We start from the raw sequence: 14,545 nt of genomic DNA on the forward strand, positions 1-14,545 counted from the left end.
TTTCTTCCTAGTGTCTTCTCTATACGTAGTTTGTAATCTGGTTTTATGTAGCTGTGATTACACGACAAACATAATTTTTATCCTACATTTTAACTTAAAATTATAACATAACTAGTTATAACAAAAGGAACACGTGATTGAGAAGTCCTTCTTATATCCATCATTGTTTTTTTCATTTCTTTTCCCCCAACTATATATACTCTGATGATTTCAATAACTTTTTAAGCCTGCTATACCCACCACCTAACTCCTCAATTTACGCTACAAAGAAAATAGAAAGTGAGGGTTGAACCAGCTAAACATCACCCAGGGAGCCAAACTGACTCCCATCAATGTTTCCCAAACCTAAGGAAGTATCACTTTACTTACTTACTTGCTTCCTGGTTCTGTGGGAAATATATATCTCTTGTAAAGTTATTTTATTTCCTTTCACCCCTAAGTCTTTTCTAGAACTTCAACCTCTCTTTTCTGAGGATTTAGTTAAAAACTGGGGATAATCATGTTAGTAATTCACTGTAAACAGTGTTTGCATATGTTTTGTCTGGTAATTACAATATTTTAATATCTGAATGGCTTTAGTCGCCACCATTTGCTCACTAATTTAAGTCTATCTGCCTGTCCTGTATTTATTTTAGTTTAAGACTATAATCTTCTTCACAAATTTAACACACCTGTGTTCATACAAATTCCTCTCACAGTTACTCCCTACCCCAGCCCTAGCGACTGCCTTAATCTTTCTCTGCACCTTTAAAGTCAAACTTTTTGAAAGTTTTCTCTTGCAAAATTCTTTCATCTTGTTATTCCTGCACTTTACATGTTGACCCATTTGCAGTTCTGGAATGACCAATGTTGTCTCTCCTATTTCTAAGTTTGACCAGCTCTGTTTCACTTTTAGAGATTCAGTTTAGATAAAGCCACAACAAGAAAATCACTCTCCCTCCCCTGCCTTGCAAACGTTAGTTTAAATGAGTTTCAATTTAATTACTCATGAATTCCCATGAAGCCAGGGACTGCGATTTATTCAGAATTGAATCTTCAGCACATTGTAGACCACCTTGTAAGTCATATGTTAACAAAAAAACATTCAATGACACTCAAAGGTGGTCAGGCAGACTTTACTCAAGACCATTGTGATAGGTATAGGGACCACTGCAATGGGGTTTTATAGTGGGGGAGAGAGATGGGCTCAACTCCAAATACAGTTTGGGCAAGTAGGAATTTATAGCCAAGGATCAGGGCGGGAGTCAGTGAATGGAAAATTACTAAGAGGAAACATTCTATGTAAGGGAGGGTCTAGCTAAAACTACCTAACAGGATTCTTGCTAAAGGCAGGCTGGGCTTATCAGACATCGTCTGGGGGGTGGTGGAGGATGAGGAACCTGATTGGATATTGAGGGTGATCAGATATCGAGGGTGGGGGTGGGGGGGATTCTGGGTAAACTGAGTGAGCAGGATTCTTGTGAAAACTAGATTTTGCAAGAAAGTGCACACCTGGGAAAATGTTCAGAAGCCTGCTTAATTAGAGTTTGGTCAAGCAAAGAGTCTTTGTCTCATGCATGAAACAATTATACTAAATCAGCAACTTATTCACATCTTGCATATATTAAACTTTTTTCTCTACCTCAAGGAATAGCTCAAATGCTATCTCCTCCAGAAACTTGTGGGGTGGGAGAAAAAGTCTGAGCTTCAATTTCGTCATTGGGAAACTAAAGAAACGTAGCTGTTTATCTTTCTATTTCCATGTATCCATTAAAAAGGGGAGATTTGAAAGGATACTCATTAAGAGATTGACCATCTATGTCTTTCTTATACTTTTCTATATCATTTGAATTTTCTGCAGGAACCATGAACTATATTTATAAAAAGCACAAAAAATCTAAGTAGAAAATTTTAAAGGAGGTGAATTTGATAACATTAAGGTTGCTTCAAACTCTAAAATTCTATAATTTTGTGAATAATAAGCCTTCCCTATTCATTCTGATCCCTGATAATCCTTCTTCCTCTAAATAGCTGAAGAATATGTCACCCATATATTTTTTGTGATACCCTTACATTTTTGTTAAACTTATTTAAGTCTTCCCAAGATGATTGTGGGTACATTTTCAATAGACTAGTCTGTTTATTAAACTTCTCTTTTCACACTAAACTACTTTCCCTCCCCTCAAGCATAACCCAATACTAAATTAGACACACAGTTGAAACTTAATAATCTTGACTAAATCAGTTAAATTTATATTCCATGTTAGTATATTTGTAATAGTTCTATTGGAACAATGATCTCAGAATTCAAGTCTAAGATTTTGAAAATTGGAAAATCAATTGCACCAAATTATCTATCTCTAAGTTTACTTATAACTAAAATATTATGATGCATCAATTGTTTCTGATGAGTCCAAATTTGTCAGAAGATATATGTAAATAATTCTTTAAAAATACCAAATTCATATTAATCTGTTACTGAAATGAAAAATATGGTACTTGGATTAAAAAGGGTGGCAGGATACCCAAATGTCAAAGTTTTGTCTACCCCTGAGATAGGCACTGGCATCTCTGATCAACTTGAGTCTTCAAGGAGCAGCAGACACGCATCCATCCATTTGCCTGAGTTGATCTGCAAAACTTGTTCAAGACCCTCATGCACATAGAGCACTGGGGATATAGGAAGGCACAACTCTGCGTGTGCACTAGTGTTTCCATGGTGGGTGCCTGCAGCAGTGGCCTTGCTGAGACACATTCAGTGATTTCTGTGCAGTGAGATTGGTGACAGGCAGGAAAGCCAGGATGGACCTACCATTTGACAAGCACAGATGAAACCTTGAAGGGCACTGAAATGACTGTGTGATGAGAGAGAAGAGCCAATAATGTAGGAGCTTTATGATTAACCAGAGCCCATGTGTACCTACAGACAGTGGAAGTCTGGAGAAACTTGGATTATATTAATATTGGTATATTTTCCCCCAGAATTTACTTTGTGTCAGTCTTTCATTTTATTAATACAGTGATAAATATGTTGTTCTTTCTGCCTTAATCATTAACTTCCTACTTTTATTTTCTAGATGACTTTTTCTAATAAAATTTTCACATAATCTTCAGTCTTGCATTTCAGAGAAGGGAAAAGATTTTTCTCTACGCATAGACTCTGGCTACAAAGGACCCATACACCTCTGCTAATTTAGTGACCCATGCTACAGAATTGTATTCAATACCTTTTTAACAATTAAAAGAATACTTACAACTAATTTTTATAATATAAGTAAAGTTATTATAAATACTAGGATATAAAGTATTATAACTAATTCATAAAGTTTACAACTACAATAAAATGTAATATAATTAAAAAAATTTTTTAAAGTAAAATATTAAAAAGAAATAATTTATTCTCAATCTAGTTAACATTTCTTATAACACGGGCCATACAAATAGGTTAATCAATCATGTTTGGCATTTGTGTTTCTAGAATTCAAGATGTTAACCTAAATATTGGTATATCACATTTATTTGAAGAGAGAAAATAAGACATTTGCTTTTTAAAATGTATTCTTTCTGTACTTCTGAACAATCCTTCAATCTCCTAGCTTTTTCAACACTAGAGGGCGATATGTTCTTGCTTTTATTGCAAAAATATACTCACTTCCTCTCCATAGACAGCTGAAGTGCTGAGTACAGAGCCCACAGGTTACTTTGCTCTTAGGACAAGTATTCTGCTGTTGACATCAGAGAAACATCAGTGATTCTTAAAGTTAAAACACCAATTACGCCACAATTCTACACCAAATACATTTAGTCAATTCTCTTCCTCATATTTGAAATAAACAACCAATGTTACACTGCTTGTATGATTCCCTGTTTCTGAATTCTTATTTCTGTTTTTTAATTAAGTATATTTTTTGCTGTTATACCCAAGATAAAGATAAATGAAATATCACCTGTCCTTAATATCGTGCTAGTTTTTGCAAACTTTTAATATCTAAATCTTTTACTTAAAGGAACAAAAGTATAATGCCTGTAATGCAAAGATGTATAAACCAGCTTTGCCATATCTTGTTTCCAAATTAACATTTTCTTTAGGATATACGAATTCTATTTCTTAAGTAGGTACAATGTATTTTTTTGTGTGTGAAATAGAGTTACCATTCAGTTTTACATTTCTCTATTATGTTTGTGCAATAATTTCATTTGCCCCCAAAAACATAATTTTTGAAGATCTGAATCTGCTTAAATGATTAACTCCTTTTCATAATCTTGAGTAAATAAACAACATAAAATGAATGTTAAGCAAAACTTAAATACAAAAGAGAAAAAACATGAACACTATGATTTAGGTCATCTCCCAATTTACTTTACTTCTCAGTTCTGATGAGGAAATATAAAACGTTAAGAACTATATTCAAAATAATTTAAAATTGTGGTTACAATTCTGTTTAAAATGGCATTATGATTTATTTGCAAAGAAAGATTTCTAGATATCAATTTCTACTGCTCACAGTTATATCTTAGAATTGTAGTATTATGTGCTTTCATTATAATTTATCATTTACCTGATAATCTATAAAAATACCTGTTCATATGTAGCTGCTTTGCTGATTATTTGAAAGATAATGGATCATTAGGAGGTTATTCATGCAATGAAATATACTCAAATTAATCATCCTGAGTAATAGGTATAAGCATATAATTTATTTCTGTTCACATTGTTTTTTTAATTTTTTTAATTAATTAATTTATTAATTTATTTATTTATTTTTATTTTATGGCTGTGTTGGGTCTTCGTTTCTGTGCAAGGGCCTTCTCCAGTTGCGGCAAGCGTGGGCCACTCTTCATCACGGTGCGCGGGCCTCTCACCATCGCGGCCTCTCTTGTTGCGGAGCACAGGCTCCAGATGCGCAGGCTCAGTAATTGTGGCTCACGGGCCCAGCCGCTCCACGGCATGTGGGATCTTCCCAGACCAGGCCTCGAACCCGTGTCCCCTGCATTGGCAGGCAGATTCTCAACCACTGCGCCACCAGGGAAGCCCTCTGTTCACATTTTGAGTTTTTCCGAAAGTTGTTTCCACAAATTAGTCATTAAAAATTTGTTAAAGTATTTTAGAGACAAAGAAATGATGTTCAATATCACAGAATATATCATAAATGAGTATAGAATCAGATGGTAGTATAACTTACAAACTATAATTGGAATGCAAACATCAGGATGATTGAAAAATGCAATAAAAAATTGTTCTTAATTAGATTTAGTCATATCATTCTGCTCATGTCACAATTAAGACCACACACATGCACACACACACACAGACCCCAAAACATAAAGGTCCATTTTGAAAAAATGACCATAGACCAAATATTGCACATTCAGCATTGTTAGTATTGAGATCCCGGCAGCTCTTCAAGAGATGCTGTTACTGATGTCTCTGGACCTTGGATATAGGTGAAGACACCCTAACCTAAAGGGAATCTGTTCTGGACCTGCTTCTTCACTTCACTAGCTTCTAAGTCAAAGTCTGGTAGAGGTACATCTGATTACACACTTTTAGCTGGCATGTCCATGCCTTGGCTGTGAGAGAGGCTGGGAAATAATCATCTGATATCTAAAGTGAAGAAGTGGAAACTTCTAGGATCGTGAATTTCTCAAACATAGGAAGAATGTTCAAATTGTTGAACAGAGTGAAGATAAAATAATTGTTAAAAATGTAAATTAATCTAAAGGACCTTAAATATATAAAATGAGAATAATAAAGCTTTATGGGGCTAAAAACAAAATCAAAGACCAATTGAAATAAACAAAAACAATACCACAGAAGTCAGAAGGGAGTAAATGGAGTAAAAATGTTCTAAGAACCCTGTATTATGGTAATGATATTAACTGACTTAAGACATTGGTAAGTTAGGCATGCATATTTTGATTTCTAATGAAACAAAGACAGAATATATATATTCAAGACTAGTAGAGGAGAGAGAATGAAATGCAAGAAAAATACTCAATTAAAAAAAGAATAAAGAGGAGAAAAAGAAACCTAGAAAAGGTAGGACTAATGCAAAACAAAAAATATTTAGGTCTGTTTATGTTAGTAATCACACTAAATATAAACTAAATTATCTTTTAAAATCAAAGATTGGCAGTTTGACAAATCCAAGTATATGTTGTTTAAAAGTGACACATGGGGCTTCCCTGGTGGCGCAGCAGTGGGGAGTCTGCCTGCCAATGCGGGGGATGCGGGTTCGTGCCCTGGTCTGGGAGGATCCCACATGCCGCGGAGCAGCTGGGCCCGTGAGCCACAACTACTGAGCCTGCGCGTCTGGAGCCTGTGCTCCGCAACAAGAGAGGCTGCGATAGTGAGAGGCCTGCGCACCTCGATGAAGAGTGGCCCCCGCTCGCCGCAACTAGAGAAAGCCCTCGCACAGAAACGAAGACCCAACACAGCCAAAAAATAAAATAAAATAAAAGTGACACATGAAAGTATGTGTGAAGGTAAACATCTAGAAAAAGATACATCAGAAATATTTTAATTAAAAGAAAACTGACAAAGCTATGTAAATACCAGGAAATTAGATTCAAGGCAGAATTACTAGAGATACAGAGATCACTGTAAAACAATAAAAAATTCAATTTACTAGGAAGTCATTAAAATTTAAATTTACATGCATCTACTATCACAACCTCAAATATATAAAGCAGAACTACAAGGTGTCATTTTTAAATTCCCAGTTGTAGAGGATGAATTATGACATTTCTCAGGAATTGACTGAAAAGTTGGATAGAAGATTAGTAAGTTCAAGAATACCTATAAACACGATTAACAAATTTGGTCTAAAAGACATAGTTAAACTACGATAGTCAACAACTGTAGAATGCATACTGAACTTGGAGATATTTACAAAAATTAATCATACTGAGTCCTAAAGAATGTCTCAAAAAATTTCAAAGAACTAAAAGCCACATAGAGATGTACTATAACCATTATGTAATTAATCTAGGAACTAATAACAAAACAACTAGAAAATTCTCATATATTAAAAATTTAAGAAACATAACCTAAATAAGTTAAGACAAAGAAAAACATGAATATATATTTTATGTTACAATTATGTCCAAAATATCACATATCAAAATTTGTGAATTAAGCTATCATAATAGATAAATTTAGAGCCTTAGAAGCATGTACTCAAAAAAAGTGTGAAAATTAATGAGCTAATAAGGTAAGCATTCTTCTCAAGAAGCTACAAAATAATAAAATAATAACAAAGATGATAGAAGAAAAGACATATCAAAAATGAACTGAAAAAATTCAGATAAAAAATACAATAAAAAAAACAAATCTAAAACCTGATTCTTTTCAAAAGGCTGATAAATTTGACACATTAAGATTAAAAAGAGATAAATCACACATAAATTATAGGGATGAGAAAGAGAAGATAACTAGCTTTCCTTCAGGCATTAAAAAGATACAAGAAAGTTATTGATGAATTTATAAGAAAAGATTTTAGTTTTAAAAGAATTTAAGTAAATAAACTTTTGAGAAAAGGTAGCTTTATAAAATTGATTTAAAAGAAGCCTCAAAATGAATAAAGCGAAATACAAGAATTTGAATAAATAGTCAAAAATATTCCCAAAAAAACACTCTAGTCACTGATTCCTTCACCATAAGGTCCTATCAAAGCTTCAAGGAATAAATAATTCCAAACTTACACAGTCTTTTTCAGATAAATGAAAAAAATAGTAATACCTGTCAACCTCATTTTATTAGGCTACCATAATCTTGATAGTAGTAATTGATGAAGAGATGATATGAAAAAGGAAATTATAGGAAATATAATTCATGAATATAAGGTGTAAAAATTCTAAACAAGTACTTATAAACCAAATTAGCTATTTATAAAAAGAATGAAATGGCATAACAAAGTTGAGAGTAACTCCTATAGTTTGACTTGTGTCCCCCCCAAAATGTGTATGTTGAAGCCCTAGCCCCTAGTATCTCAGAATGTGAACTTATTTGGAAATAAGATTATTACAGATACAATTAGTTAAGATGAAGTCATACTGGAGTAAGGTAGGCCCCTACACCCATATGACTGGTAAAATGGGAAATTATAAAAAGGACACATTCAACACAGACGCATGCAAGGGGAGAATGCAATGTGGACAGAGGAAGCAAGGCTCTGTTGACATCTTGATCTCAGACTTCCAGCCTCCAGAACGGTGAAACAATAAACTTCTGATGTTTAAGCTACTCACTTTGCCGTACTTTATTACGGTAGGCCTAGCAAACTAATTTACTAATTACTAATTATCCTCTCATCCACACAAAACCATCTTTACCCAACTTCCAGGAAATCATACATCTTTGGTTTTCTATAAGTTCTTAGTCACATTCTCTGGTTCTTTCCCATCTCCCTATCCTCCAAATGTGGAGTTCCCTGGGTCTTAGTCCTTGAAACTCATCTCATTTCTATTTACATTCATTTCCTTTGTGACCTCACACTGTTTCATGGTTTTAAACACTATCTATAAGCTGACTTGAAAATTTACATCTCCAGTTAAATCTTTTACTTGCTTCTATTTGTGTGTTCAACGACCTATTTGGTATTTCCACTTGGAAATCTAATGGATATCTAAAACTAGAACAAAACCAAATCATAAGACCCTACTAAATATATAGTACAGGGAACTCTTCTCAGTACTCCATAATGACCTATATGGTAAAAGAATCTAAAACAGAGTGGATATATGTATATGCATAACTGATTCACTTTGCTGTACAGCAGAAATGAACACAACATTGTAAATCAACTATACGCCAATAAAATTTTTTTAAAAAGACAAAATCTGATTCCCTGATATTTTTCTTAACCCCAAACTGATTCCTCTCACAGTTTCCCCAGAGAAGTAAATGATAGATGCATTACTTTATTTGCTTAGAGACACACACACACACCCACTAGATTTTCAATCTATTGGCTCTACTTGTAAAATGTATTTAGACTCTGAACAATCTTAAAACCTTCTCAGCTCTCACTCCAGTTCATATTAGCATTATATCTCCACCGGATCATCGAAATACCTTCCTAATTGACTTCTGCCTCTGCTCTTTCCCCACATCAGTTTTTTGGCCAAAGGAATCATTTTACAATGTACATCAGATTAGGCCTCTCTTCTGATCAACTCCCACCCCCAGAGGGACTCCCCCATTTCACTCAGAGTAACAGTGAAATTCACAGAGTGGTCTCTACAACTCTACCTAGTCTACCACTTCTCTTTCACTGAACTCTCAACAAACCCACTGGCCTTCTCGATGTTCTCTGAATATGCTGTGCTCTTCAGATAACCTAGCTCTGGGCTTCTGCACTTGCTGTTTCTTCTGTCTAGAATACTTGTCCCCCAAGTATAAACATGACATACACTCTCATTTCTTTTAGTCCTACTAAAATGTAATATCACTTATATGTGGAATCTAAATTATGACACAAATGAACTTATCTACAAAACAGAAACAGATTCACAGACATAAAGAACAGATTTGTGGTGGCCAAGGGTGAGGTGGGGTGGGAGAAGGAAGGACTGGGAGTTTGGGATTAGCAGATGCAAACTATTATATACAGAATGCATAAACAACAAGGTCCTACTGTATAGCACAGGGAACTATATTCAATATCCTGTAATAAACCATAATGGAAAAGAATATATAAAAAAGTATACATATATATGTAAAACTGAATCACTTTGCTGTACAGCCAAAATTAACACAGCATTGTAAATCAACTATACTTCAATAAAAAAATAAAGAAAGAAAATTAAGCACGCAAAAAATTTAATATTCTCAGTATATCTGCTTTTGGCCTCCCAATGCAAAGTTGAAAGCTCCCTCCCAACACTTTCTAACCTCTTCTTTTTTTTTCTTATGGGTGTGTGATTTTAACAATCTATTATACTATATAAACAATATTACTTTTTTTGTGTCCATCATTTCCATTAGAATCTAGCATTTGAATCAGGGATTTTATTCTGTCTTGTTCTCTCCTATTCTAAGTGTCTATATCACACTTTAAAAGAGAATAATAGATAATTGAATTGAAAAGATAGGTAGGTACCAGAAGATAAAAAGGTCTTATTCAAAATGTTACAGATTTATAATTGCCTTGAATATTGGACAATTATTGAAACATTTTAATTTCAAGGCTGACACGGTAAATGTTGTTTTTTAAAAATTTTTTTGAGGGAGTAAGAGGACAGACTGGAGCCATAAGAGAGGAGACCAGTTAGAAATTGATTACAATAGTCCACTTAAGAAAATGGAAATAGACAAACAACAAGGTCCTACTGTATAGCACAGGGAACTATATTCAATATCTTGTAATAAACTATAATGGAAAAGAATAAAAAAAAACATTTCGTGAAGCAACAGTTAAATAATTAAAGCAGTGGGGCAGGGATGTCAAAGGAGAACTTTAAATCAGTGAAAGCGAAGAGAAGGTGAAGAATTAGACTCAACTCTATATGGAAACACATTATGGCTAAGGAGGCACTTACTCTATGCCAGGTGCTATGTGATATACTTTACTTAAGATATTTCACTTGATCTTTGCAATGAACCTATGAGGGAGATATTATGACCTGTTTGGCAAAGGAGAAAAGCTCTATTTAAGCAGTGTGCTCAAGGGTCATGTGGCTAGAAAGTGGCAAAGTCGGAATCTAAACTTCACAAGCTCACACTCATAACTGCTACCCTATTTTGTCTCTTCTTTTGGAAACAAAGAGACAAAGACCAAGTACTAAAAGAAAAAAAAAAAAAAAAGAAAACAGAAATAGGGATTTTAAGAAAACGCAAGCAAAGTTTATATGGAAAGCAAGATTCAGAGCAGCCAACACAATACTGAAGAAGGACAAAGTCATCGGACTGACACTAACAAGCTTTAAGAATTAATATAAAGCTGCAGTTATCAAGGCAGTGTCGTATTGGCAAAATAATAGATGCATAGATCAATGGAACAGAATAGAGAGCCCAGAAGTAAACCCACACAAGTTAGTCAACTGATCTTTGACAAACAGCAAAGGCAATTCAATGGAGAAAGGATAGTTTTTTCAATACATTGTATTGGAACAACTGGACATATGTTAAAAAAATACTTCCTACTCAGATCTTACACCCTTCCCGAAAATTAACTCAAAATGAATCAGAGATCAAATTGTAAAATTTTAAAAATCTATAAAACCCCTAGAAGATAAAGTAAGAGAAAATCTAGATGACTTTGGCTATGCTGATGACTTTTTAGATATGACACCAAAGGAATGATCCATGAAAGAAAGAATTGGAAAGTTAGACTTCATTAAAAAATTTTTTTTTCCTGTGAAAGACATTGTCAAAAGATTGAAAAGACAAGCTACAGACTGGGAGAAAATATTTGCAACAGGCATATCTGATAAAGGAAGTTCCAACAAGCTGCTTGCTGAATATATAATAATGGAATTTAAGGTCTGTGCTGGAATGGTAACTTGAAGGGGAGGAAAAGCCATTATATTGAGTGACAGAGCTAAGGAACAGTCTGTATAGTAAAATGATAGAGGCATATCATTAAGACCTTTGACTTTGCTTGAATTATGGTTAGAGGAAGAGAGCCACGGAAGCTACAAGCAAAGGGATGCAAATGTGTCTGATCAAGAACTGAACACTCCACTGTTTGCAGATGACATGATACTATACATAGAGAATCCTAAAAATGCCACCAGAAAACTACTAGAGCTAATCAATGAATTTGGTAAAGTTGCAAGATACAAAATTAATGCACAGACATCTCTTGCATTCCTATACACTAATGATGAAAAATCTGAAAGAGAAATTATGGGAACACTCCCATTTACCATTGCAACAAAAAGAATAAAATACCTAGGAATAAACCTACCTAGGGAGACGAAAGACCTGTATGCAGAAAACTATAAGACACTGATGAAAGAAATTAAAGACGATACCAACAGATGGAGAGATATACCATGTTCTTGGATTGGAAGAATCAGTATTGTGAAAATGACTATACTACCCAAAGCCATCTACAGATTCAATGCAATCCCTATCAAATTACCAATGGCACTTTTTATGGAACTAGAACAAATCATCTTAAAATTTGTATGGAGACACAAAAGACCCCGAATAGCCAAAGCAGTCTTGAGGGAAAAAAATGGAGCTGGAGGAATCAGACTCCCTGACTTCAGACTATACTACAAATCTACAGTAATCAAGACAATATGGTACTGGCACAAAAACAGAAACATAGATCAATGGAACAACATAGAAAGCCCAGAGATAAACCCACGCACCTATGGTCAACTAATCTATGACAAAGGAGGCAAAGATATACAATGGAGAAAAGACAGTCTCTTCAATAAGTGGTTCTGGGAAAACTGGAGAGCTACATGTAAAAGAATGAAATTAGAACACTCCCTAACACCATACACAAAAATAAACTCAAAATGGATTAAAGACCTAAATGTAAGACTGGACACTATAAAACTCTTAGAGGAAAACATAGGAAGAACACTCTTTGACATAAGTCACAGCAAGATCTTTTTGATCCACCTCCTAGAGTAATGGAAATAAAAACAAAAATAAACAAATGGGACCTAATGAAACTTCAAAGTTTTTGCACAGCAAAGGAAACCATAAACAAGACGAAAAGACAACCCTCAGAATGGGAGAAGATATTCGCAAATGAATCAACGAACAAAGGATTAATCTCCAAAATATATAAACAGCTCATGCAGCTCAATATTAAAGAAACAAACAACCCAATCCAAAAACGGGCAGAAGACCTAAATAGACATTTCTCCAAAGAAGACATACAGATGGCCAAGACGCACATGAAAAGCTGCTCAACATCACTAATTATTAGAGAAATGCAAATCAAAACTACAATGAGGTATCACCTCACACCAGCTAGAATGGGCATCACCAGAAAATCTACAAACAACAAATGCTGGAGAGGGTGTGGAGAAAAGGGAACCCCCTTGCACTGTTGGTGGGAATGTAAATTGATACAGTCACTATGGAGAACAGTATGGAGGTTCCTTAAAAAACTAAAAAGAAAATTACCATATGATCCAGCAATCCCACTACTGGGCATATACCCAGAGACAACCGTAATTCAAAAAGACACATGCACCCGAATGTTCATTGCAGCACTATTTACAATAGCCAGGTCATGGAAGCAACCTAAATGCCCATCCACAGACGAATGGATAAAGAAGATGTGGTACATACATACAATGGAATATTACTCAGCCATAAAAAGGAACGAAATTGAGTCATTTGTTGAGACATGGATGGATCTAGAGACTGTCACACAGAGTGAAGTAAGTCAGAAAGAGAAAAACAAATATCGTATATTAACGCATGTATGTGGAGCCTAGAAAAATGGTACAGGTGAACTGGTTTGCAGGGCAGAAGTTGAGACACAGATGTAGAGAACAAACGTATGGACACCAAGGGGGGAAAGCCGTGGTGGGGTGGGGATGTTGGTGTGCTGAATTGGGCGATTGGGACTGACATGTATACACTGATGTGTATAAAATTGATGACTAATAAGAACCTGCAGTATAAACAAACAAACAAACAAAAAACAACTAATACTAAACTTTCTTTGGGTTATTTGTATGGAAATATGTTAATATAAATGTTTCAGACATTACATGAAATTTCTAAAAATCTTATACGTTCTGGTATAATGTTATAAGTCATAATTCTAGTTATTACTTTAAAATGTATATCTCAGAAATAACTAAATTTCCTTGTCAATTGCATTATTATGAACTTTCATCAAATCTTTAACTGTGGTCATTTTTAAGTCTCTTGTCATTTACAGACAGTTCTGGGTGTACTCTGATGCTTTTGCAAAAATGTTCTTATAAAAGGGTTTCACCTTCAAGGAATTCATGGAAAAGACTCTGACAAGTACAGGTTGCTGGTAACTGACTATACTGCTGAAGTGAATGAATAAGCATTTTCAGAACTCTAATGGAAAACTGATGAATTCATAAAAGTGCTAACAAAAGATCAAGATAAAAAAAAAATTAATTACATGGGACTGAGTGAACTGATGAGGATGATAATAATTTTTGTGACTTTCTGTTTGAATAAAAAAAAAAAAAATCCCACAAGGGCTCAGAGGCAAAAAATATACAAATCAATTTTCACTGCAAAGTAAAGGAGCTGTTACAGTGGAGGATTACTGGACTGAATGTCAATATTGTGACGTAGTATGAGTGTGTTTCATGTTTGGTAAATGCAAATTGTTGCTTTTGTTGTGGTCATCCATTTACAATGCTTGGGGTCAGTTTATTTATCTCTTGTAAAAATAAAATACAGTGTGTGTGTGTGAAAAATAACAAAAAAATAAAAGGGCTCTAAAAAAAAAAAGAACTGAATACTATATATGAGTCAAGAAATACAACTGAAAATTGACCTTGACTTTGGTGACCTTAGCAAAATGTCTGGTGGTGTAGTGAAGTCAAGGAGAAGATTAAACTAAGTGGAGAAGGAAGTAGGTGGTGAACAAGTTGAGAA

General features: G+C 34.4%; 1 protein-coding gene across 8 annotated transcripts in view; it reads right to left on the reverse strand.

Moving 5' to 3' along the window:
* The window catches only part of LOC309627547 (bifunctional heparan sulfate N-deacetylase/N-sulfotransferase 4), an 865,109-nt gene that overhangs the window by 251,773 nt on the left and 598,791 nt on the right, over nt 1-14,545 (reverse strand). Inside the window, exon 1 of one of the 8 annotated variants that reach the window (XM_082389632.1) lies at nt 3,632-4,083. The exons of the other annotated variants lie outside the window; for them this stretch is intronic. The gene's annotated coding sequence lies outside the window, so the exon portion shown is untranslated. Of the gene's footprint in view, nt 1-3,631; nt 4,084-14,545 lie in introns of those variants that run through there. 8 annotated transcript variants of the gene reach the window in all.

This window comes from Balaenoptera borealis (genome assembly GCF_965194805.1).
Source record: "Balaenoptera borealis genome assembly, chromosome: 4".
NCBI classification, from domain to species: Eukaryota; Metazoa; Chordata; class Mammalia; order Artiodactyla; family Balaenopteridae; genus Balaenoptera; species Balaenoptera borealis.